This window comes from Canis lupus, chromosome 13 (genome assembly GCF_048164855.1).
Source record: "Canis lupus baileyi chromosome 13, mCanLup2.hap1, whole genome shotgun sequence".
Lineage (NCBI taxonomy): Eukaryota > Metazoa > Chordata > Mammalia > Carnivora > Canidae > Canis > Canis lupus.
In genome coordinates this window covers 35,329,596-35,357,493 of record NC_132850.1, presented here as the reverse complement: position 1 = coordinate 35,357,493, position 27,898 = coordinate 35,329,596, and the positions used below count along the sequence as shown (strand labels likewise).

The 27,898-nt window shown below is 40.2% G+C and overlaps 1 long non-coding RNA gene across 1 annotated transcript; it reads right to left on the bottom strand.

Moving 5' to 3' along the window:
* Nucleotides 1-10: 10 nt before the first annotated feature.
* LOC140602204 (uncharacterized) lies at nt 11-27,857 on the bottom strand. Its single transcript, XR_012005177.1, has 5 exons — nt 27,781-27,857; nt 26,820-26,993; nt 26,575-26,672; nt 4,324-4,481; nt 11-91 (listed from the first exon to the last, which is right to left on the bottom strand). It is a non-coding gene; the product is annotated as an uncharacterized lncRNA (long non-coding RNA).
* Between the last annotated feature and the right edge of the window lie 41 nt (nt 27,858-27,898).

Here is a 27,898-nt window from a genome sequence, read left to right as displayed (position 1 = left end):
TGAGCGTGTGGGTGCTGGTCGGGCTGCCTCTTATAACCAGTGAATGGTCGGCCATGTGTCTAGAAACCAGGAGCCACGGAGCCAAGACCTGCTGAGGGTAGAGAGGGGCAGTCTGAAACTGCTGAAGCCAAACGCAGGATAGGGAGTGCTACAGTGAGGATAAGGGGGGTGGGGTAAGGACACAGGAGCCTGGGAGAGGCTGTCCCCGTGTTTCTCTTAGGGGAAGCCCTTCATGGGTTGTCATGAATTTCAGGCCATCATGGCTGTCTGGGAATTGAGTGTATTCTTTAGAGAGTTTCGGGAAGGGTGACCTGAAAGCAGTTGGGTGTAGTGGGAAGAGCACAGAGAGGAACCAGAGCTGAGCTCTGCCACAGTTTGGAGCTTCAGGACCTTGGACACATATAAAGTGTGCGTTGCATCTCTCTACATAACTTACCCAGTAGTCCTAGGGACACAGGGAGACTACTGTAAACACATAAAGTGACTTGAGAATGGACGTCTGTCTGAATTGCATGTATATGCTCTGATAAGGGCAAACCAAGAGAAGGTGGGAGTTTCTCGACCTTCTCTGAAGACAGGACTGCTGAAGCTGGACTTAACAATGTGATTGTAGCCTTGGCTTCGACTACCATTCATTTGCCAATGACTCAAAGAAATCCAGAAACTGTTCAGATTTCTCTCCTGAGATTCCAACCCATAGTTCTTACTCTATATAGAACAGCTCCACTTAGGCATCCCATACAGGCTTCCGGCAACTCCCCAAAGGAAGCTCCTCCACATCTCTCTGAAACCTGCTCCTTCAGCAGCATTCTAGCTCAGGAGCTGGCATCCCCATCCATACTTCCCAGAAATTTGGGAAGCATCCTTGACTGCTTCCTACCTCATTCCTCATGGTCAATCAATGTAAGGAGCTCTTCAATCTACTTCTCTCTAGCTCTAATGGTGTGACCCTGAACTAGACCCTCCCATCTCTGACCTGGATGACTACAATTACCACCTATTGGTTACCCTGCTTCTGGTCTTGTCCCCCATCCTGTGTCTCATATTCCAAATCACCAAATAGATCTTTCCAAAATACATGCACACAGAATGATGATTATCCTAGAACATAGTATGATCATCTTATGTCATGCTTAAATCCCTTTGATGGTTTCCCATTTTTCTTAGGATAAAGTGCTAACTCTTGACCATGGTATGCAAGGTTAGCACCCGCTCATATCTCCAGCCACCTCTGGTCTCAGCACTACAGCCAAACTACATCTCTTTCAGTTCCCCAAACACAATCCACACTCCACCTCCACCCCTTTGCACATAGTTTCTCCATCTGCTAAATATATACCCCCCGTGATGGTCAATTTTATGTGTCACCTTTAAACATCCCTCCCGGCTAAGGGATGCCCAGATAACTGGTAAAACAGTACTTCTGGGTATACTTGTGAGAGTGTTTCTGGAAGAAATGATCTATTGAATCAGCAGAGTGAGTAAAGATCTCCCTTCTCCAATTCATTGAGTGTCCGAATAGAACAAAAAAGTGAAGGAAGGATGAATTTGCTGTCTGCTTGAGTTGGGACTATACCTTTGGCTCCCCTGGTTCTCAAGCCTTTGGACTTAGAATGAATTATACCACCAGCTTTCCTGGTTCTCCATAACTTTATTCTTGGCCTCCATAATTATGTGAGCCAATTCTTATTTTATATATAAATTATATATTTAAAAAATATATAATTCTTATAACAAATATACATATATTCTGTTTCTCTTGTGAGCCCTGACTAATCTATTCCCACTAACTCCTATTCATCCTTTGGACCTCAGCTTAGATGGCACTTTATCCAGGAAGGTTTCACTGACTTTCCAAGACTGAGTTAGATACCTCCCTATTCTCCCTATTGCATTTCCACAGCACCTTGTCCTACTTTCATATTAACTCCTATTCTAATGCACATGTTACAGTTCCTTGTTGTTGACTTAGCTGCTTTTCCCATCAGGCTGCAAACTTCATGAAAGTTAGCATGTATTCTATTCTGTTTACATTTTTATCCCTTGAACCTAGATCATAACCAGCCAGGCACACAGTATGTGCTCAATAAATTCTTATTTTTCTGACTGAAGTGAACAGACTACCAAAAGCATGAGTCACCTTTTAGCACAAACATTAAGAATACTACCACGAGGGAACCCTGGGTGGTGCAGCGGTTTAGCGCCTGCCTTTGGCCCAGGGCGCGATCCTGGAGACCCGGGATCGAATCCCACGTCGGGCTCCCGGTGCGTGGAGCCTGCTTCTCCCTCCGCCTGAGTCTCTGCCTCTCTCTCTCTCTCTCTCTCTGTGACTATCATAAATAAATAAAAATTTAAAAAAAAAAGAATACTACCACGAAAGACTATGCTTGCTAAGGAAAATATTTCAGTCAGACATACAAGTCAGACTGTGCTCTCACAGTACCAAGAACTGACTATTAATGCCTTGGCAATTTGCTAACTTCCCTGCTTCCTAGAAGTCCACATAATTTGGATTTTTTTTTTTTTTAAAAGCTGTGAACCAAAATAAATCCCTGTATTTGAGAACTTCCTGAGTGGCTTCAAACCCTTGTTTTAAGTCCTCTGTGTTTTGTTGTTTCCATACCCTCCACTCATCAATGGCCCTGAAGTTGAAATCTCCCCCTGGTGACAATGTCAGAAAAAGAGCTGTCATTAGAAGTGTATCTGTGTTTGGTGTCAAGGGGCAGGAGAAGCGTGAAGCTTTTACTTTTAATTTTTAATCAGTGTTTTGACCTCCCTTTTACCTGACGTTTCCAAACTCTGGGCAATTGGTTAAGCTATCTCAGTTATTGTGTTCCTCCACTCATATCTTATTTCAAACATAGGTAAATAATAGATTCAAAATGCTTTGCATCCTCCCTGGTGTGAGACTATAGGAAGTGCAAAGACCTGGATTCAAGTCTTAACTCCACATTTATAAGCTTGTGACCTTGGACCAACTATCTAATCTCTCTGAACTTTATCTTTCTCCTCTGGAAAACAAGAATGATGCCAGTCTCGCTCCTTACTCTCTGCCTTGAGTGTGGGAAGCACTGCATAAACGCTAATGTCCTTCCCAAACAGTTCTGCTATTAATTATAACCATGACCATACACTGGTCCCTATGGAATCTCTGTGGACTGAAATAATTTTCTATGATAATAAATCTCTACTGTTAGCAGGAGCACTTGCCAGTCTGTCTCAATATCCATACTCACCCAAGAAGCTAAAGCTTTTAAGCCCCCTATTAAGTGATAAGATTTTTTGCTTTTTTCCTTCCGAAGTAGTACTCACATGCTCTACTCCTTCTTGTGGTTGTGGAGAGGGGAAAACCTCATCCCACATAGCAAACCGAATCACTGACTTCTCTCAGTATTTAAACACTGGGTCCAGAATTCAGCTGGACCACCATCAGTGGAGACAAAATCATGCAAGAAAGAGTGGATGCAACGCCTCAGGATGGAGAGTCAAAAAAAATTCTAGGGGCAGTGAAATGTAAGAAGCCTGGGGCATGGCCATTTTAGCTTAGCAGTTGGACACCTTATAGATTTAGATTCCCAAATACTGATTCCTAACCTTTGCCTAGCATCTATACGCTACAGAGATCTCTCATAAATCATATCTCCTTTCATCCCTACAACCATCCTAACAGGTTGGCAAATATTGCTCTACCCGTTTTTCAGAAGAAGAAACTAAGGAGAGTGTGCTTAGATCATGCATACTTAAAATGCAGCTGGTACTTAACCTGAGGATTCTGATTCCAAGATCAGAACTCTTTCTACCATACTCTGCTCCCCTCTTGCACAGCTGGAGATGAGGGACCAGTCTCAGAGGAAGCATATATTCAGGAACCTCTTCATAGTGCCATAGAGGAAAAGGCACCAGACTGGGAATGAAAAAGACCTAAGCCACATTCCCAACTATTAACTCTTGAGATGTCAATTTCCTTCCTTCTACAAAAAACAGGTAGCAATAAATGACATTCCAGGTTCCCTCCTATGTTTCTATTTCTTGAATGTGTATCTTTGGTTACTTTAAGGTGTAACCCAAATACCTATGATACAGAAGAAATGCTTTTTAAAAAAATGGAGTACATCACAAGTTCAATATGGTATCTTGGACCCAATATGACCACTATGGCTGAATTTAAAAGTTGGGATCTTCTTTCACAACTTCTTGGAAATAGGCTGCATGAAATTTCAGTTAATCTTTCCACATTTCAATTTCTGCATATGAATGAGAGAACAACATTACCTTCAGTATAGGAAAAGGGAATTTTCAATTCCTTCCTTCTTGTCATCTTACCTCTTCTTAGCCTCCTGACCCCAACCCAAGGGAAGAGGACTTGCTAATTTGAGTGGTTGGAGTCTGGAACCAGGGCAGGGTTGTTCTCTTTCTTTGTTATTTTATGCAGCTGGGTAGACATGTGGACTCAGCCCTCTTTCTTCCTCTTTGCCTCCTCTCTTTAAATGCCCAGAGAGATTAGTCAAATTACTAGTCATATTATTTTTCTCTGTCATTTTGTATCTTTACCCCAGACATCCTTCTAGAGGGTACTAAGATCCCAAAATTTAGATTCAGGAAGGAGTAAGAGGTTCTGTTAGGCTTCAAGGTCTAAGCCATGTGCTTCTATTCATTTTAAATCAATACCTGTAATGGGCATTATTGGTTGATGGCTTGATTAATAAAAAGCAATACTTTCTTATTTGATTCATGTTCTCTGCCTATCTCTTTCTAGAGAACTGTGGTAGCCAGTCTCCATGACAGTCCTCAGTGAGCTCCTACTTCTTTTATAGTTCCCTCTCACCTTGTACCAAGGTTGATCTATGTGACCAATAGAATATGGCATAAGTGATGGTATGTAACTTTTGAACTAGTTATAAAGAACCCCCTGGCTTCTGTCTTGGTTGCTCTCTCTCTCTCTCTCAGATCATTTGCTCTGTGGAAAGCCGCTACCATGTCTTGAGAAGCCCTATGAAGAGGCCTCTGTGATTCCTTCTTAGGACTTACTCCTCTTCTTTTTCTGCCCCCATGACCCATGGCAAGTAGCATCCATTATATTTCATTAGCTTTATTTGAATGCTTATCTGAATTTCCCTGGCTCCTTGAAGCCAGGGATGGACATTTCTTCCTTGTATCTGAATCCTTAGTGCCTAACACAGTACCGGGCATATGGTAGGCTCTCAATAAATGTTTTTTGAATAAAGAATGGAAGGAAATTTAGTTTATAGCAATACCTAATATTTTATTTATTTTTCCTTTTGTTCAAGTGTCCATTTTTTTAAAAAGATTTATTTATTTTCTTTAGAGAGAGAGAGAGAGCATGAGCAGGGGGTGGAGCAGAGGGAGAGGGAGAGAATCTCAAGCAGAATCCCCACTGAGTGCAGACCCTGACCCAGAGTCCTTGATTCCAGGACCGCAAGATCATGACCTGAGCTGAAACCAAGAGTCAGACACTAAACCAACTGAACCATCTAGAATGCCCCAAGTATCAATTTTTTTTAACAATTTTATTGATATATAATTTCTATATAAAGAAGTGCACATATTTAAGGTGTGCATTTTGGTGAGTTTGGACCTATGTAAACACACATGATACCATCATCACAGTCAAGGTCCTAGACACATCCAACACACCTCCCAAAGCCTTCTTCTGTCCCTTTGTGGTTGTTGTTGTTTTGTTTGTTTTTATGATAAGAACACTTATCATGATATCTACCCTCCTAACAGATTTTGAAGTGCATAATGCCATAAATACAGTAGATCCCTAGAATTGATTCATCTAGTATAACTGAGACTTTATACCCATTGAAAAACAACTCATTTCCCCCTCCCTCTGGCCCCTGCAAACCACTATTATATTCTCTGCTTCTATGAATTTGACTACTTTAGAGACATTATATAAGTGGAATCACACAGTATTTGTCCTTCTGTGATTGGCTTATTTTGCTTAGCATCAGGTCCTCCAGGTCCAACCATGTTGTCACAAAGGCCAGAATTTCCTTCTCCATTAGGCTGAATAACATTTTTATTTATCTCATCATATCACATTTTATTTTATTATTATTGTTTTTTGAGAGGGGAGGGCAGAGGTATCGGGAGAGTGAGAATCTCAAACAGGCTCCATGCTCAGCACAGAGCCCAACACGGGGCTCGATCTCACAACCCTGAGATCATAACCTGAACCAAAATCAAGAGTCAGACATTTAACCAACTAAGCCACCCAGATTCCCCTAACATTCATATTTTAATTCAAAAGTGTAAAGTTTGAATGTTTTTCAGTAAAAGTCAAATGTAGCAATCCATACTGGATTTTGTAGACATTAAAGATCACTGAAGAAGTCTGTGGGTGGAAGTAAAAGACAAGAAATCTCCTGAACTTAAATAAGGGTTTCCACTCTGTCTCCAAATTTGGCCTCATGCTTTTAGTTCTAGTCTGTATCCTAGAGTTAATCCCTTCTTCACAATAGAGAACTTTATTGTTTCCCTTCTTTATCCATAAGCCTAATTAAATTATATCCAATGTTAATCAAATTATACTTACTAAGCTAAATATTTTGGCTGCCAAGATGTATTAATTCCAAGTCCCTTGCTGTTGCCACTTGGGTCTGTTTTTACTTAATTATATAGTCTCCTGAGATTGACAGATGTTAATTCTAAAGACTGAGTAGACCTCTAAGAAGTGAGAAGATGGAGGGGAAACCACAGGGGCCAGTCCAACATTTTGTTTGTCTCCTAAATCTAGATTCTCAGAATTGAGCTAACATTGAGCCAAAGGCCCAAGAAATCTCCTCCTATATTTCTGTGTACTCCTTCCCCTTCCCCCAAAGACAAAGCAGTCTTCTCAAGTCAATCAGTTGATTTACATGTGGATACCATAAAGTTAAAAATCTTTAATTCAGAAAAGTGCCAAATTTATTTTAGAGATGGATTAAGAATAAAAACAGGAAGGAAGAGATATAAATAAACATTATATTCATGATGAATCTAAGAAAATTCTGAAAACAGTGAAACCTCTATATGAAAATTTAGGTATGTATGTGTACATATAATATACTATTTCTTTGGTATATGGTAAAGTGTTCTCTTATCTTCCTGGGAGATCTCCTAGAGAGCCATTTTGTCAGAGCATTTCCAGAGCACAGTTCCATTTATCCAGTTTTTGAGGATTAGTGTCAGGGGTAACTTTATGTAATACATATTGGCTACAATACAAGGCTTCTCTACATAAGTCAAATATCTAAATTATGATCCAGTAAGACAAATAGTACCTTCTGTTCCTTACATGCCAGCATCTGTATATGTGGAGTGCCATATTACTTTAGTAATGAGAGATTCAATCCTTTTCAAAGTCTTCACCTTCTTCCTCTTCCTAGATGATTCTGGGATTTAGATGTGCAACAAACAAAAAGAGGAGAAGAAAAACACTCTTTTTTGGGAGCCACAAAAGACCAGCTTCCCTTTTTTTGAGCACTGCAGAACACACATAAGATGGGACACTGTCTCTAAAGAGCTCTGACATATTTATCAGCCATGATGTTTTCTCTGTTAAAAGAGAACAGCCACAGAGCCATTGTTGCTGCCAAAAAAGTGCTGTTTGAATCCTTTTTCACTTCCTCTTTGCAAGGATGACTTGGGCTTCCTTAAATCATCACCAGAAGACAAGATCTCTGTTGCTTTGGGGCAGACAGGCCAATGGATTGACTTTGTCACCTCCATGTGGTAAGAGGTATCTGATGTTGACCATGCAGCAATTGGTTAAAATGATAATCATCTAAGATAAAGTGCATGAATAATGTTTATACTTTCTTGGAACTGGGAGTTAGCTTCCTTGGGCCCTTTCCCCCTCCCCCCAGCTTCAAAACAGAAATTGCTAAATATTCAATTTGGTGTTTGCCTAAGAGTGGCTAAACAAGTCACCTAGTAAGGTTCTTGTCCTTATTTCCGGGAAAGTAGCCTATTATTCAGTTTGGTTCTAACAAAAACAAATCTACTGAAACCAGTAAGAGAGAGGGGACTTATCAACAGAGGTCAACTAGAATCAATACTGACTCTGAAAATAGAGTTTTCTATAAAAGCTACAGAGTAATTGAAAGGCATAAAGAGATCTGGGTCCCAAAGGAGACCTAAAGACTCCACATGCCTGGCTGGTCTCCAGATATCAGAGAATAAAACAAAATTTGTAGAGTATTGGGAAAAGCTTCTTCTTTCGAAGCATAGCTTGGGAGAAAGGTGGTCAGGGATATATAAGGGATCTTAGGGGGATCAGATGCTTTTCTGTTCTTGTGCTCTAAAAGTGGTGCATTCTCAACCATATTTTTAAAGTCACAGTTGTTAAGGTGATCATGAAGGATGTTAGACATCAAGTTGCACAGTTTCACCCCTAGGCTTGCTTCCTAACATTAGAATCTGATGAGAACTCTGTAACTTCTTCCTCCAATCTCCAGAGGCCCCAATGCCAGAGCCAGACACAGTGAAAAAATAACTCTATTCAAAGCCTTTCTATGGAACGTGGAAACTATCTACTTTGCTCCTTGGTCACAGAGTATCTCAACTCTACTAGCCATCCCTCCTCCACTTGTAGAAAGGTGACTAGTTTAGGATGGTGGACTGAGCCAAAATGACTACTTCTCCTTCCTCCCAAATCCCAGCAAACTAAGACACATAAAATAAGACTAAGTCCTAGGCATTCCCTAGAAAATGCTGGCTGAGTAGAAATGGAAGAGTTTCTGGGTGGTAGCAGACTAACAAAAATACCAGATTGCTCAGAAACATAACTGAAGAAGGGGGCTGCTGGATGAGAAATAGCCTATAAGCTTCCTCAGGACAAATGATCATCAGCCTTAGTCATGACTGTGTTGTCTCTCCTTTGTATAGCTCCTGGCACAGAGCAGGTATTCAACAGTGACTGTTAAATACGACTATATGGTTTTAAGATAATAGTAAGTTCAAGGTCAGCAGGCGAGGATAGAAGTCTATTGTGGGATGCTTAGCTAGAACTTGCCCCCCACCCCAAGGTGCACAGAGAAGAGCTAGTTATGGTGCATGCCCCAGGCCCTTGAGTAAAGGACCAGCCATAGGGACTCATAAGGGACTCCTTAGTTAAGGAAAGGCAACTTGGACCAGATGTGAAATCTCCTGATGTGTTCCAAGTGAGGTGGGGGGGTAACTTTCCCTACTTGCTTATTTGAGAAGTGCCATCAACGTGCTGGCCTATCCCCCCTTCCCATTAACCTTAGAGCACAGCACATTGGCCACCATCAGTCGTCACATTTGGAGGGCAGGCCTAGCAAGGGATATTGGAAGGTAACCTCGACAATTGCCCAGAAAATGAAACTAGTTATCAATACTGATCAATTTGTATATGAAAATGAAAAACCCAGAATCACCAGATTTTTGGACCAAACCTGAGGCCTAAAAACTGAATCAGTGACAAACTAACCTCTGAGGAAAGAGCAAATGCAGGAAGCCTAAGACAACTGTGAAAATATTTTATTAAGTATCTGAGATACAATGGATACTGCAACATAAAATAAGAGTAAGCTACCATAGGAAAAGTAGCCATCAGAGAAAAATAGAGACATCTAAACAATTAAAAATTTGATTAATAAATCATAAAACTGAATGCCAGGGATTAATTACAGAATGGTTACTGAAAAGAGAACTCATGATTTGGAAGATCAAATCAAGATATTTCCCCCAGAATATAAAGCAAAAAGTCAGGGAAAGAAATTATGAGGAAAACAAAATACAGAAAATCCCAAAGGGGGGGAAAATAAAACCTGTTTAATAGGAATTTAAGACATCATAGACAGGATGATAGGAAGCCATTAATAGAAAAATATTCACCCAGGCTAAATAAATACTCAAGTTCTTAAGGTTAAATTAAAAAAAAAAAAAAAACACAACAACAACAATTCTGGTCCTGCTGTGTCAGCAAGAATACTGAAAGGAGAGGCACACAGCTATACTCCACCAATATTTCTGAATGCAAACATAAAAGAGAAAATCCTTAGCATTCAATGGTGGGAAAGGGTGGAAATACTTTCCTATAAGGACACAGGGTTAGATTGGTAATAAACATTCCATTTTTACTATTGAATACTGGACAACAATGGAATGCCTACACACTTTAAAGAAATAGGATTTTGAATCTACCAGCTATGTTGGCTTTTAAGTGAGTAGGCAAAGTAAAGACATTTCACATGTGCAAGGATTCAGAATACATACCAGAATGGAAGTAAAAAGCTTTCTGGAGCTTTTCAGTTACAACTAAATTAAAGTCATTTCTCCAGTTGAAACACCATTAGCTGCTAGATATATAGAATTACTTTCCCTCCACTCAGAAGGCTTTACAGTATATACATGATTGAAAGAACAAGAAAGGCTATAAGTGGTGTGATTTAAACTTAAATGAACTTTAACGGGCATATATTTCATGAACAAAAATGACTTCTAGATAGATAGATGGATGGATAAATGAATAAATAACTGTTTCATATAAGAAGGCTTAAAAATAAATAGGAAGATTTGTATCAAGTTTGCTTGTATATAATAGGAAAACTCAAAGCAACAGTGGCTTGAACAAAAGGAGTTGTTTCTTACATAAAATAAGCCTAATAGATAGTTCAGGACTGGTATAAGAGGAACAGTGTTCTTCTGTTCTGTTGTCTCCTAACTTTCTGTTCTGTCATCTTGAGGCCTGAATGACCTTCTTCAAGTCATCAGATAGTGCAAAAGAGCTGCTAGAATTCCACCCATCATTTCCATATTCCAGAGAGTAGCAAGGGCAAGTGGACACTCACAACTGAGGTAACATCTTTTAAGGAGAACCCTCAGATCCCATTCAATACTTCACTTACATCTCATTAGCCAGATCTTTGTCCCATGCTCATACTTAGAGCAAGAGAAGCTGGAAATTTAGCCTTTTATTCTTTATGGCAATGTAGGTTGAGCTGAAAATCAGAGTTCTGTTTCAAAGGAGGAAGGAGAGAGAGGATGGATAATGGGAGGCCACTAGCAATACCTGCGTAGAATACCACTTTCTTGGCTAGGAAGATTCAGTACTGTAAAATGCAAGTATCTTCAGGTAAATCAACAAATTCAGTGCGATACTAATGACTTTTTTTCCCTTCTAATTTAAAAAACTGATACAGCAATGCACAGATCTTAATTGTTACAGTTCAATGAATTCTGACAAATGCCTATGACAGTAAAAACAACAGGCCTGGGCTACTGGGTGGCTCAGTCGGTTAAGCACTATCAGTGGGGGTCTAGATGGAGGAAGCAAGACTTGGTTTTCTCTGCCATACCTGTCTGGAATAGAACTCTAGCAACATGGGGCTGAGGAGGATTTTTGAAAAGCTGGCAGTCTGCCGCCTTCCAAGGGTGAAGCCAGAGCCCCAGACTGGAAGCTCACGGAAGGGGGCCTCCCATCTTAGTGGCACATGTCCACCGTAAAGCTTCCATGAGCAGGTCTGGGGAGAGATGGGGTAATGAAGCTGTGGTGGCTCAAGTGCCACAGACTCTTGCTGTTCTTGCCAAGATTTAGTAGATTTTCTTGAATAAATATTTCTCTATTTGCTGTATGCTTTTTGCCCTTGGGACAATTCCCAGAGACTTGGAATGATGTATTTAAAAAGGTATTTTCTTAAGTTAAATTGTTTTCCTGGAGAGAAGGTCTAGGAATTCCTGCCTCCACCCCCACCCCATTCATCATTGCTGGTGAACAACCTTCGGTTATTCTTTCTACAGTCTCATACATATGATGGCTCTTTTGAAGATATTTTGCTTTATCCTCAGTTTTTAGCCATTTAACAATAATGTGCCTTGATAATGGATTTCTTTCTGTTTTTTTCTGCTTTGGGTTTACTGGGCTTCTTAGAAAAATTTCAGCCAAAATTTCCTTAAATATTCTTTGCCCCATTAATTCTCTCCTCTCTTTCTAAGGTTAGCGGGGTTTTTTATTCAATTTTTTCTCCTTCTGTTTGGTGATTTTTGTTGACTTTTCTCCAAGTTCCCTGATCTTTTCTTCTGTGATATTCACACTATTAATCCCATCCAATAATTTTTCAGTATTGTATTTTATTATTTCAGATATTGTACTTTTCAGTTTTATGATTTCCATACGGTTCCTCCCTTTTTAGCATTTCATATCTTTCTTAAATCTCCATGTGTTCACAAATTATATCCATTTTTTTCCTGTAAATTCTTTAACATATTTATAATAGTAACTTTAAAATCTTTTTATGCTAATTCCAACAATTCTGTTGTCTGTGGGTCTCCTTTTGTTTTCTGGGGGTTTTGGAAATCTATTTATTATGGGGCATATTTTTCTGCTTCTTTGTATGTCTGGTAGTTTTTATTGTATACTGGACATTGTAAATGATACATTGTGGGAACTCTAAATTCTGTTATCTTCCTCTGGTGAATATTGGGTTTTGTTCCAGGAAGCAGCTAAATGTCCTGTGGGTAATCTTAATCCTTTGCAGGTTTGTTTCTAGGTTTTATTAAATGAATTATACTTTATTTTTTGCCCTTAGTCCTAGGATATAGCTCATAGTTCTAGGATGCGGTCTCGAAGCATGATGCTTCTGGCATATTCTAGGAATGCAAGAGACATTTCTCTAGCCCCTCTAATTTGGTAGGCTTTAACTTCAAACTTAGTCTCCCCAGCACCAGGCAGCTGATGATATCTCTGCTCAGTTCTTTCAACAGTCCAGCTCTTCTTTTCTACTATGCTCCTCGGAGTCTTGCCCTGAGGATTTGCAGTTGAAGAGTCAGCCAAGGTTCTGAGAAGATTTTGTACATAGATCTGGGGGCTCCCCCACTATTATTCCTAACCTTCTGGGATTTCCCTTCCCCCTTTAATTTACTGTTGCTCTGGCATCCTTGTACTCAGTCCTCTAACTCTTTAGTCCAGTAAGTCTGTGTCCTACAGACTGCTCCATGTCTGTGGGGCAGGGAGGGGGGGAAGCCAGTTAAATGTGGACTGTATCTCCTCTACTTTATGTCTGTTTGCAGTCCTTCTCTAGTGCCTTGAAGTAGATTGATAAGCAGAGTTTATAATTATTATCAGTGAGAGGTTTGGTCTGATCCAAACCACTGTGCCAATACTTGAAACTGGAAACCTTTATAATCTTTCAAACATAAAATAGATCATGCCATATATTCTATAAGACTTTTAAAATAGAATAACATATTTCAGATATTGTTAGGTGCCAATATATATTAACTGACCTTATTTTGCGTGACATATGGTGCTCTAAGTATTCAACTATAAGGCCATATAACAAGAATAAACTTAAATGAAACTATGAGTTATGAGTTAGACCTCTTTCAATGTTCTTTGAAAGACACTAAATTACTTTCTTTTGAATGCTACTCTTTATGAAGAATGAACCACAAGAGCTCAATGCAGGTCTTCAACATTATGAATTTAAACAATCCTCTACTGATGTGCATTTTGGTCATTTTCTAGCTTTCTCTATTACAAGCAATGATGTAATAAACATCTTTATACATTAATTTTTTGGTCTTTCCTACAGAGTCACTATCTTAGGAGTGGAATTGATAAATCAAAGTAAATTCACATTTAAAATTTTAACATATAATTACCAATTGTTCTCTAATAAAGGCTATATCAATATATACTCTCCAACAGTATATGAGAATGCTTGTTTCTTTATGACTTTTTAAAAACATTGGACATTATTAATCTTTTAAATCTCTCCCATAATATTAACTATGCATATGGAACTTCACAAAAGGGGAAGTATCTAGCCCTCTTTTTCTGTTCTCAATCTTGATTCTGAGCTATTGCCTCATCCAATTTTCCAACATCAGTTCTCAGTCTTGCCTTTCCTTTGAATAGGACAATCAGTGCTAGCTTCTGGGCTACCCTCAAAAACAAATTGGATCTTCCAGACGTGCTTCCTCTGAATGCCTGTAAAACATCATTCCCAGTCCAACCTGGTCCAGAGCTTTATTCCCCAATGCTGCTCCACCATGAATATTCACAATTGACCTCATTCCCTTCACAGTCCCTCATTTACTTTCACAATTTACTTCATGCCTCAAAATTTAAAATAGCTTTGTCTTTGTGAACTAAGGTCACTGCGATTTCATTTTAACCCGCAACAGTTTTGCCAACTTTGTCAGTAAGAAATGCTTTAATATGCCTTCAAAATTACTGCTGTAGCTTCCTTGTCCTCCTTACCTTTAAAAATTAATCATTAAGAGAGCAAATTACATACTGGGGCATTTTCTCAGTAAAATACATGTAAAGGAAGAGTACAAAGCCCTTTAAAATTAGAAAACTAAACAATCACATTTTCCTGTACTTTCTCTGGATTCCCACTAACTGACATAAAGGTACATCTTAAAAAGATATAAACTCAAGAGAAACAGAGAATTGGAGGGGAAATGATAGCTAGAAAACATAAGTTAAAAAAACAGGAGGAAAGATAACCTACCTAACAGACCCAGGAAAGCTAATTCCTAAGTAAGCAAGCTAAAAAGTAGCCCATTTTCCTATATAGAAGCCAAAAGTATCAAGAATTACAAGCAATAGGAGTTTGTAATTTGCGGATAAAGGGGAGGACAGAAATATAAGGGCTAGACACACCCCTCTCCCAAGCAAAAATTCTTTTCATTACTTTGTGCAGCCAGGTGACTCCCTCTCTTTCTACCTCAGCAAAAAATGGGGTTTATACCCTGGAGAGAGTAAAATAGGTCTCTGAGATGGGGGACACATGGCACAGTTGAGGAATGTAACAATTTTGAAAATAGAAGTGTTAAAAATACTAAATATTAAGACCCTCCCCTATAGCTCCTAGCCCTCTTCCATCACTTGGTTCCCATAATACTGTGCAGGATATAAGACAGTTCTCCAAAAAGCCATCTGACAAGCCAAAGGAAAGATCTAAAGATACTGACACTAGGGTTATCCATTTAAGCAGCCCAGTCTGATCTCTCAACATGTGATCTGTGGTCCGCTCACAATGTCATTAAGCTTTTTAGTGCCCCAATTTTAAATGTAAATGAATACCCAAGGATCACCACACATTTGAAGGAAGCCTCAAATGTGAAAAACAGAGATTTAAAACAAAAATACCAAATAAATTTGAAGAAAACAAATTAAATAATAAGATGGAAACTTATCAGAGAACTAAAAAGATATATTTAAAATATGAAGTAGTAGAATGATGTTTTAAAAGGTACACTCATAAAACAAAAGAAGTCTTAGAAATGTAAAAATATAGCATAAACTAAAAATCCAATTAAAAAGTTGTAAAAAAAATTTGAGTACCTGTGGCTCAGTTGGTTGAGCATCAGACTCTCGATTTCGGGTTTAGGTCATGATCTCAGGACTGCAAGACAGAGTCCTGCCTCGAGATTCTCCCGCTCTTCCTTTACCCTCCCCCCAGCACTCTTTCACTCTCTCTCTAAAAAGTAAAAAAAAAAAAAAAAATTTAATTTAAAAAATAAAATAAAAATTTTGGAAGAAAAATTTGACAAAAATTTCTAAAGGATAACAAAATGACAGGAAATAGGAGGGAAGAGATCAGAACATTTAAGAACAAAATCAGGAAGTTCAATATCCAAATAATGTACATCATAGAAAGAGGAAAAAATAGTAAGAAAATGGAGGAAATCAAATCACTAAAGAAATAGTTCAAGAAAAATTCTTAGAACTGAATGCTACTGTCAAATAAAAAGAGCCCATCAAGTGTCCAGCAAAATGAATAAGGTTTATTAGTCAAAATACATCATTTCCTTAAATTGAAGAATACTGGGTCAAAGAGAAAATTCTAAAAGCTTTTAGAGAGTAAAATACTGGTTAGATTCTGACAAAATAATCAGAATGGCTTTGATCATTCAATAGCAAACATGGAAACTAGAAAAGTTCTGCAGAAAAAAGTGAATGTTATAGAATTATATCAATTGAAAGTAGCAAAAATTAAAATAAAAAAAAATAGCAATAATTAAATAATATAAGGCCTTTTCAGATAGGCAAGTTCTGAAACAATATACTCACTATGTAATGTTCTCAGGATGCAACTGGAGGACCTATTCCACAAAAATACGGGAGTGAAACAAGAAAGAAAACGATAAACGATCTATGACAAAAGGAACCTAACACAAGAGAGACATGAAAGAAATCCCCTACATATTATTAAAGGGAAATGTCAGGATAACAGCCATGCTACAGGTCTAAAGAACAACTAATCTAGATTAGAGCAAGTCAGAAGACTCAGAGAAAGCTGGGATGATGAAATTGATAGAATGCCTAATGCATATGAATATCTGAGAAGAGCTGAAGCTCCTGAGGGTGAGTTTAAGGATGAATTGGTGATAAATACATAGAAAATAAGACAAATAACTCCAGGTAAAACCAAAAGTTCCCTAAGGAAAATGAAACATATTTTAACATTTATATTATCATGTTAATACTAATCCAATCAAAATTATGCTATAAACATTGGGAGACTGAAAGATAGGAAGTGTGTATATGGGAGAGAGGTAGTATTGGAAGGTAAGATGTCTTCACAGTGACTCCACAGTGAGAAGCCAGTAGATAATGCCCAAAGCTTGAAAAATCAGTGGCTGGCAATTCCACTCTTAGGTATGAACCTAACAGAAATAAAAACATGTCCACACAAAAACCTGTATACAGATGTTTGTAACAGCTTTTTTCACAATTGCCAAAAAATAGAAATAACCCAAACATCCATCAAATATTGAATGGATAAATAAAAAATGATATATCCTTACAATGGAATATCACTCAACTACAAAAAGGAATAAATATGCTACAACATGAATGACCTCTGAAAACATTACTCTAAGTGAAAGAAGCCAGACACAAAGACCACATATTGCATGATTCCATTATATGAAATGTGCACAATAGGCAAATCCATAGAGAAATGGATTAGTGGTTTTTGAGACTAGGGGCAGAGGGAATAGGGAGTGACTGTTAATGTGTTCAGTGCTTCTTTTCAGGTATTGAAAATGTTCTAAAATTACATAGTGATGATGGTGGCATAACTCTGTGAATATACTAAAAAATCAATGAATTGCATAATTATTTAAAAGGGTGAATTTCATGGTACATGAATTATATCTCAATATAATTGCCATAAAAAAAATCAAGGGGTAGCAGCTATTAGGAGATATGGTAAATCTATAATGAAATGCTAAATAAATTGAAGTAGTTATCCTGGTGGACTTTTAAATGAGGGAAGTGGATGGTCAAGAGATGTTCTTTGTACTCAGTTGCATAAGATTATTTGACTATTTATAGAATCACATTACTTCAATGAAAGTAAAAATGAAATAACAAGTGACTGAAAAGCAGGTGGAAAGTTCTGGAGTTCCTGCCAACACCCTATGCTGGCAGCATTGATTGTGGCTTTTGTAAAGTTTGGGCCATTGAATTGGCCTCAATATGACACCCCTTCAGTGTAGCAGCTCCTCCACTGATGTCCTGATATGTTCATTTAATTTGGTGACAATGGTGATGAGCTGCATTGAACAAGGTGCTATTCATGTCTTGTCACCATAACCCCCTCCAATGCACTTGCATAGCACCTGACACATTGGCTTAAATATTTATTTTGAATTAGTGAAAAAATAAAACAACACTCTTAGGCTAAGTCCTATACAAACTAAAGGCAAATGAAATAATATTATATGATATCACCTCTTAGAATATTGGGGACCTGGATGTAGAGCCTGGCACAGTATATCCTACCTGAGTATGGTGAAGGGCCAGGGCAGAGGAAATGGCACCTCATTACCAGTGCTGTAGAACTAGCACTTTGAATTTATAGTAATGTTTCCAGGCCACAAGCTGTTGTGTCTCATGTCAACTTCTTTCTCCTCATTTCTATAGTCACTGACCAGCATTTGTAAAAAAATCTTTGATAGCCTTTACCCTGTCATCTTTGGCTATTGTTCATAGAATAAAGGGGCATTACTGAGAGGTGGCATCTTGGAGAGAAAAACTTGAAAGCAAAATAAATGGTCCAACTGAGCCATCAAAATGGAAGGCTAACTTATGAGGGAACTCCAGGACCAGGCCTGAGGTAGTGAGGCAGAGAGTAGGCAATCAGAGCATCCTCACAGGAACCTTCTGCCCTCCAGGTGAGAGTGGGCCTCCTTCCAGTATGCTCCCATAGCTCACTGATCTTTTCCTTCTTATCATTTGTTGTAACTTTTCACTAGATTGTAAGCTCCATGAGGAGAGGATGTATGCTTGTTTAGTTCACTATCCTATCCCTCCCCAGTGCTTGGCATGTCATAGGTACTACAAAACAGAGCTTGTTGAATGAATGAATGAGTGAATGAATGAAAGAACCAAGTAAGAGCAGGAAAGTTTGAGGTGGCATGTGAGATGTAGAGCCTGAAGAAGAGGAAACTGTGGTGCCTTGATGTGGGACGCCAACAGCCTGGACATGGGAGGGAAGAGGTTCTTAGAGATGCCAACTATGCCTGGAGACTGGAGAGGTAAAGACGCATACACATGGGTTTGTGCCTGAAGCACTCACCATGAGTCTTGAATACTGGGGCCATTACTGCCTGAGCAAGCCCTGCACTGCAAGGGAGGCCACCGTGCTTGGAGATCTGTTTAGTTCACGATGAATGGGACCAGGAAGGGAATGCCTCAGATGGTTACATGGAGCCCAAACTTTAGATTGACCAATATCAAACTTCACATAACCTTTGCTGGAATTAACAAATTTAGATGATAGGTCATTTCTCAATCCTGTGGGGATTCAAGCAAATAAGCTGTTTGGAAGGCCCGATGCAGTCACAACTATAAGGGTCAAGAGGATTAGTCCTCAGAAGGTAGAGTAGATGAATGACATTTCACTTTGGATGGAGTTTTGGAGTCTACCTCCTAGAGGCAGAAGGAAGGCTTTGGGGTGAGAACAGAGAGCAAAGAGGTTCTTTAGTGAAGTCAAGGAGGAACTCAGATTTCATTCAGCTAGATCAAGTCAGAATACTCCCCAGTACACTCAGTTACTAAGACAACTCCTTAGTACTGTCCCCATAATTGTGGGAGAAAGAAAATTTAAACCATTTATCTAAAAGCAGGGTTGCCAGGAATGTAATGTGGAATCCCCATGCTCAGAGAACGGGAACAGGCCCCTTCTTGCTGAGAAGCTGGCTTTTCCTACATTTTTTCATGCAAAAGGCTATCAGGAGAAGGTTATGAATAGAGTACTTTTCCTTCAGCCAATGACACAAATGCTCTATTCACACTCAAGCCGTGCCCTGCCTGCAGACTGTCTCAGCTAGGATTATCTTGGCTTTTGATGAAATCCCATGAGTGGTAACTGCAACCTCACTTTGCTGCTACATCACGTGATTTGATGGCTGGCGCAGCGGGAGCTGTTAAAGCACACCTATTTCATGAACATTGCTCACTTAATCTCTGTAATAAGGAGGGGAGAAGGGTGCTGACACTAAAGATTCAGCAGGTGGGCTGGAAACATTTTAGTATGAGGCTGACCTGGCCATTCTGAAGCCTCAGCTGTACCCCAGGGGTTTATTAAAAAAAATAACTCAGATGGGCCGGAGTTCAAAGTTTTGGTACTGCTATCTATTTTAGTGAATGACCTTGGCCGGGTTAGGTAATTGCTTGGAGCACCAGGTTTCTGACCTGTAAAATAAGGGAAGTAAGGCTAAAATCCTGGCTCTCAAGGTTGTCAGAGGATGAAGTGACACACAACACTTGGGACCACCTTCCCTGTGTCTAGTTCATCATAGAAGCTCTGTCAGCACACTGCTTCCTCTCCTTTGTCTCCCCTTCCACACTCTGGGCTCAATGTATGTGAATGTGGTGTTCCTGCAGAATGTGTCCATTGAGCCAGAGCAAGAATTTAGTTAATTGGATATGTTCTAGCATTGCCTTAAGCAAAGACCAGGACACAGCTTCTGTGCAACCTGTAATGAGGTAGGGATAAGGGGCACATCACCCTGGTCACCTGTTCCAGAGAGTTCTTTCTGTGCTCAGGACTGCAGCAGGACCCCTCACCAGGGCCTGGGATGCTCTGCTTCAGTATCTGTACTGCCCTTGGGAACTGCTCAGCATCCAGGATGTGAAGTGTAGAAACGTTGTGACCCCGCATTTGTTGATTTTATTTTTTAAGATTATTTATTCATGAGAGAGAGAGAGAGAGAGAGAGAGAGAGAGAGGCACAGGCACAGGCAGAGGGAGAAGCAGGCTCCATGCAGGGAGCCTGACATGGGACTCGATCCCGGATCGTCAGGATCACGCCCTGGGCTGAAGACGGCGCTAAACCACTGAGCCACCCGGGCCACCCTGATTCTTTATTTCCACAAATACTGGAAACCTAAGTAAGTACAAGATAGATACCATTTGTTGGCCATCGAATATTTCTTTTTTTTTTTTTTTTTAAGATTTTTTATTTTATTTATTCATGATAGTCACACAGAGAGAGAGAGAGGCTCAGAGACACAGGCAGAGGGAGAAGCAGGCTCCGCGCACCGGGAGCCCGACGTGGGATTCGATCCCGGGTCTCCAGGATCGCGCCCTGGGCCAAAGGCAGGCGCCAAACCGCTGCGCCACCCATTTATTCTATGCCTGACACTGCTCTAAGCACTTCACAAATCCGTTCTCAGTGACTCCTCATGTCAGTGCTGTGAGGTTGGTACTGTATTATCCCTATTTCAGGGGTGATGAAACTAAAGCAGAGAAATCACAGAACTTGCCCAAGGAACATGTACACGGGACTTTTTTACTCAGTGACGGTAACATTTTCAGTGCCTCATTGTTTGTCTAGTGGTGACAGGTAAGCATACATTCATTTGTTCACATTTTCATTCATTCACTAAGACTCATGAATCATGAAGTTTGTGCCAGACTTTGCATTAGGATAGGTGGAGTCACAAGATGCAGGTCTGCCCTCAGGGAGCTGACAATCCAAGGAGGCAAATGCCAAGTAAGCCTCACTTTTATCCTAGGACTTTGCATCCAGCAAAGAGATAGCAGACGTAGGTCAAGAATGCTTGGGTTTATCTTGCCAGTGGAACAGACTTCTTCCTTATATAAAAGAAATGATCTTTATGGAATGCTAAGCATGGGATGTGGCCCTTGCCCTTATAAGGTCCATACTAAGGAGTCCATCACTTGCACTTGTTTAAACCTTCATAGTTCAGAGGAGAGTAGGGCGTCCGGATAATGCTCCCGTCAAAAACCCAACAGGTGTAAAAAGGACCCAGTATTTCCCAAACTTCATATGCGTATCACCGACGAAGAATCTTTTGTATGAGGTGTTGGGTATTTATTTCTATGTGTACTGTAAAACATATAAACATCGACCCATTATTTCAAACATACTATTGCTGAAAGATTTTTTTTTTTAAGTAAGTTAAGTCAAAGAAAAAATATTAAACCAATAATGGCGGGATGCCTGGGTGGCTCAGCCGTTGAGCATCTGCCTTCGACCCAGGGTGAGATCCTGGAGTCCCGGGATCAAGTCTCACATCTGGCTCCCTGCATGGAGCCTGCTTCTCCCTCTGTCTATGTCTCTGCCTCTCTATCTGGGTCTCTCGTGAATAAATAAATGAAATATTTTAAAAATAAAAAAATAAACTAATAATGGCACAGGTGGTAATTTGATACTAAAAATTATCAAAGTGGCCTCAAATGACCACAGTTTGGGAAACATACAGGGATTCTCATTGGGGACATCACTGGCAATTGGGGCAAGGCAGCTGTTCATTGTGTAGGGTGACCTCCCACACTGCTGAATGCTTACTATGTGCAGCCCCCACTCACAAAAAGGCAAGAGTACCCCCCAAACATGGGACGAGCCCCTCAAAATGCCCCCAAACACTTCCAAATGCCACATGGTAAAGGGCTGGTGTGTGTGTGTGTGTGTGTGTGTGTGTGTGTGTGTGTGGTACCACCCCCCAGTGGGAACTACTTCTAAAGACTTGCTGGAGGCTCCATTAGAAACAAAACAAGAGAGGGAAAAAAACAGCTATTTTCAGATATTTCTAAAATATAAGAGGAGGAGAAGAAAAAGTCAAGTTCAATTTCCAAGTGGCTTACAGTGAGAGGCACCAGAGTAAGCAAATGAGAACCTGAACGGGAAGACAGCAAACACATGGGAAGCCCTGGCAAGAGTGGGGACAGACAATGAAGGCCTGGGGCTGTCGACAGAGCCTTCTGGCTTGGGGCTGCTGTTATGGGGCAAGGGCAGTTCCTTCCTGCTTGTCTGACAGGTACCACCTGGCATCTGACAATGACCAGAGAAAGTGCCCACTGCCTGCTGGAGAACAGGCGGTACAACCTATCGAGGAGGCAGCAAGCCAGGAAGGCATCTTGCAAGAACACTGGGATCATCCGATTACAAAATGTGACAGGCTTATCAATCAGCAAGGCAGGAAAAGAAGGTCCCAGAGAACCACAAATCTCTTTCCAAGTGACCATAAAGTGCTGTGAACAGTGAGGATGAATAGTAAGAGGGTGAGAATAAATTATTGTTGTTTGTACACCACCCAAGATACTGTCCCTGCCCTTTACAAATCTTGGTTATTTTTACTCTTGGCAGCTTTGAGCCAACGGTTTTCTCAGCACACTCCATGTTTGGGTGTTGTCTGCCTCAATGTACCTGGAGAATAAATCTTCCCAAAGATGGTAACAGGTGGTATTGTGGAAAAAAAGCTTCCAATGTCAAATAAGTTTGGGAAATACTGCCCATTTCCATCTTGGAGATTCACAATGTGTGTTGGCACCTTAACAGACGTTTTAAGAAAATTTCTTCCATTCCCTTGGTGACCAAAAAGGAGAAATCCAAACTCTTTGCCTGGTTTTAATAGTTCGCTGACTTGCCCCGCTTTACCCAATTGATGAAATCTTCCTGGGAGGCAGCCTTATCACAACTGCTCCTAGTCTCTGTCTTATCTAGCCTCACCTCTGGGCCTTCTCTCACATTCCTCCTTCCTCTAGAAAAACCCCTCCCTAGCCTTTCCAGCTCCTCCAGACTCTGTCAAGCCCTAGTTCAAGATTCATGTTCCATCTACTGTGCCCTACAGAAGACTTTCTTTTTACTAGAATTGTCCGAGAGTTGTATCTGTACAAGGTGGTGTCATGTCATTGTGATTACTACCATGTTGCTTTGGGATTATTGTCTGGGTGTGTGATATATACAGTGTGTAAGCAGTTTTACTTCTTTCCAACTTCTCATGGGAAGCCTGTTACTGTTTTATGAATTATAAGGGCCTTATAGAAAAAAAAAAAAAACAAGTCTTGATACATATCCTGGTGGATGTGCCAATAGCTGGCTTTGTTCCCTTCTAAAACTACTTAGACTTTCTCTGTCTCCATGAATTAGCAACCATTGTGTAATGGTTGAAAATATGTATTCACACTTTCTATATTTAATTGCTCTCACATTCCCCAAATTAAATGAAATGTCTACTACAGTAGAGGCTATCTAAAACTGTCTAATGTTGGGAGTATTCAAAGTCAGAGTTAAGAATGTCCTCCTGGAAATGGAATTTGACCGTTTACCTACATGAATCTTTTTATTTATTTATATTTCTATTATATTCCCTACCTTCCTCACCAGCCCCCCAAGCCCCTGTCTTTCCCATGGTCTTTCTCATATCAGTTAATAGTGATTATCACATATCTCATATCAGTTAATAGTGATTCCATCCTATTTTTTTTCTTTTAACATCACATCCAGTCCATCAGCAAATCCACTTGGCTCTACCTTCAAAATATACTCAGAACCTGACCACCACTACCCTTCTGCATGTCACAGGTTGTGTCCCTCTGGAGGCTGATTCTGAGATGGAGCTAAGTGGGCCGGAAGGTTACTAGGGAGTGTCCCTGGGATCAACAATGCCTGACGAAGGGAAGCAAACAGGCTTGGGTGGAAGGAAAAGTTAGGCTGTGACCTGGTCACAGCGAAGGCCTTCACTGATTCCACATGGAGTTCTGAGCTGGAACAACCCTTGGGGATTGTCTTGAACTGAGGTGAGGGGCCAGGCATTTCTACCCCTTACTGACAGGCCACTGGATGCAGGCTGCCCTGGGAAGGGGGAATGCCATTGGGCACCATGGCTGTCTTCAGAGCAGGCAATTCTAAGAGGGCTGACAGCCATAGGCCATGAGCTGGAGACCTCCCAGCTGCTGGAGGAATAGATCTTTCATTCCTGAAGGGGAGCCCAGCAGCATATCACACATTCACTACACTTCACCATGACCATCTTGATCTGAGCTCCCATCTTCTCAAGAATGCAGTTGTCTCTTTACTGTAACCCTCAGCCCTCTTAAAATGTTACCTAGAGTGATCCTTTGAAAAATAGACAATATTATGCCTCTACCAAAAGCCAACCGGTGGCTTCCCATGTCAACCTACGTGAAAGCCAATGTGATTACAATGGCCTATCAGACTGTCTATTCTCGGCTTCCCACGACTCTCTGGCCTCCGCCCCTACTATATGCCCTCTTGCCCACTGCACTCAAGCCACTCTGACCTCCTTGCTATTTCTTGAAAACATCTGGCAAGTGCCCATCTCAGGCCTTCACATTATGCTTTTCTCTCCACCTAAAAGGTTCCCTCAGGCCTCAGCATGGCTCCCTCCCTCACTTCCTCAGGCTTTTACTCCTGCCATCTTCTTATGGAAACCTCTGACCAACCTTTTTAAAAACCGCACTGCTCCTTCCTCTGGCTCTCACTGTACCTTTGTGCATTCTTTTTCTCCATAGTAAGGAGTTCCATGAGGGGGAAGTTTTGGACTGGTACATTAACTGCTGTATGCTCAGCATCTTTATACATGCCTGGCATATAGCAGGTGCTAAAAAAATATATGTTGAATGAATTTTTGTTAAGTCACAGAGTTGCCATGATTGGTGCAATTGAAAATTGCTCCATGGGTTCTGTGTGTCTCTAGCAAAATCATAATAGCTTTGTTTCCTTTTTTTTTTTTTTTTTTTTGTTAAAAATTTTTTTTTGCTTTGGTCATGTAGGCCATTCATTTTCCTTTACCCAAATTAAATAAGGAGATAGCTTAAGTGTCTTTTATAGAACAGGCAGTCAAGATGCCAGAATTTTGATTTTACCTCATCCCCAAACCTTACAAAAACAATTTTTTCTTCCAAATTTGCTTTAGGCTCTTAAAAAGATATGACTTCTGACAACTTTGAACTTTGTCTGAACTTTGTGCTCTCTGAAAGCAGTGATGGTTGAGAAATCCCCCCACCCTTTTGGGTTCCAAAAAATAGCTAACCACCACAAAGGACAACTCAGCCTTCCCAAATTCTGAGATAAGATCCACCTCTACCCTTCCTCATGATTCCCATAAGACTTGTGGATGACCCCCTATTTACTTGCCTCTATAAAACTCAGGCCTCCTTCTTTTTCTTTGAGATATTTCTCCTTAATAAATGTTCACTCTATTGCAATAGCCAGAATAAAATTATACCCACAACTGACCGTCCTATTTTGCTTTCACACTATCATAAAGAGAGGACTTGTGTTGGGAGGGTTTATTTTTAGCTTCAAAGATAGTGTTTGTTGGAAAATCAGCAGCTGACAATAGTAAGTGACAAAAGAACTCTTGACAATAGAAAACAGACAACCAAAGGGTCCACTCCCTCAGCAGAAAGCCAGCATGGAGTTCAGTTTCAGAGCAGGGATAATTACTTCTTCCAGAGGCTGGCAGAAACTTGATTCAAGCAGATGGCTGGACAAAAAGATACTGTCGGAAATAATTTCCCAGTATATAAAGTAGATGAGACTCTATATAATTTCACGCTGATATCAATTATTCCCAATATACTGGACACAAAAGTCTCAGTCCTCTTCTGTCTAGGATCCCTGGTTCTAAAGAGATGGGGTGGAGACAGAAAGCTCTTAGAACCTAGAGATTGTCATACATTGCATGTCTGCAAGCTCTCACCTTCCCAAGAGGTGGGTCCATGATAACCACCTGCCTGCCTTCCCATAGGGCAGAAGATCTGTGACCTGCTATATAAAGATCAGGGTTTAGACAAATGGTTTCACCTTTCTTCCAATAACATGGTTAGCCCTTCATACCAGGAATTACATGCTAGTGAAATCCACAGAAACATTTAGCTTCATTCTGTTAAACACAAGTCTTCTAAATACTCTACAAAACCAAAATGTGACTAATTAGGCCTAGATGCTGATGAAGTCTGATGCCAGGGACCCTACAGACTTCAGGTTCTTGGGGTGAGTGAACTCGATTCAGATGTAGTGGGACTCTCCTAAAAATTAAATGCCAAGTGTTGTGTGCGTGGGTGTACACATGTGCATTTTTTAAAAGAATGATGCCACAAAGAAGCCTTCATTCTTCCTGCAGATTCCACAGCCTTCTCACATTCTTAAAGGGATCTATACCCCCTAAATGAGTAAGAACCACCACCTATCACAGATACTCTGAGCCTTCAAAGAACTATTCCCTAGACAGCTGCCCCTCATTCTTGGCCATGACAGCCAGAGGCACTAAGTTCACAATGAGTCTATGAATGGACTTACTTACTTCATTTGTAGGCACTCAGTCTTTTCCTGGGATCAGCAATGAGCTGGTAAGTCATGCCAAAGACTGTGGTATCAGCAAAGTCCTGATGAAATAATCTCCTAGAAACTGACAAGGAGTCGGTCATGTGGCACCAAAAGAAAGAATAATTATTTGATCTAATCCATTTGATATTGTCTCAGTTTGTGCTGCTATAACAAAAAAGCACAGACTGGGTAGCTTATAAACAACAAAACCTTACTGCTCACAATTCTGGAAGCTGGGAAGTTCAAGAGCAAGGCACCAGCATGGTCATGTTCTAGAATCTCTTCTGATTCAAAGTTGGGGTATCCTCGCTTAGAGGAAAGAGCTGGGAATCTCTGTGGGGTCTCTTCATGAAGGCTCCACCTTGGCGACCCAAGCACCTCCGAAAGCTCCACCTCCTGAGACAATCAACTTTGGGTGTTAAAATTTCAATGTACAAATGGGGGCAAATATTTTCCACAAATATTCTCCATTAGGAATGTAACCTGACACTAAAAACAGCAATGGCCAGAGACAGAATGTGAAAATGAAATGAAGACATATAAATATTATCAAGACGTTGGGTCTATTTTTTTCTTCTTAAGTGCTCAAACCTGGATTTCATGGCCTATGTTTTGAATTAATACTAGCTTTCAGAATTATTGCCATATATTTTGCATAATTTTAACAAACAAGGCTTAACTGGCTCAATGAACTGTGTCTTTGTGATACTTTAATTTTCCTACAAAAACAGTAAATGCCAACAAGATAGACATCCCTGTTCTTCTAAGCTCTGTTTATGATTCTTAGAAGTAAACAGGCAGTTATTATATTAAAAACATTCCCTGTATGCCAGCAACATCTAATTTTAATCTGTGGGCCTTTCAGAGGAAGAACTAAGGGGTAGGAATGGTACAAAGAACCCCCAAATACACCTTCAGATCTCTAAAATCTGAAGCCCGATCCAATTCCACTGTGGATAAACCATATTTCTCAATGTCTTGTTGTCTCAATGTACAGAATTGGTTAATACTGGCCACTTAGTCTATAAATAAGATTCCCTTTGCTTCTAAATTGCTTTGAGACAGCACCATGGAAGCATCTTGTAGACTCATGGCAAGAAGTGCTATTTGTCAAACTGGATATCAAATAAAGTGGAATTCTGGTGTCCATAAGCATTAGTGTCCCACAAAGGGACCAACTTACTAAAACTTGGGAAGAAAAAATAAATAAATAAAAGTTGGGCAGAATGCACAAAAGCCCAGTTGAAGTGCCACCTCCTCTGTGGCCAACTTAATTGCTCCCTCTTCTGTGCTGGCCAAAT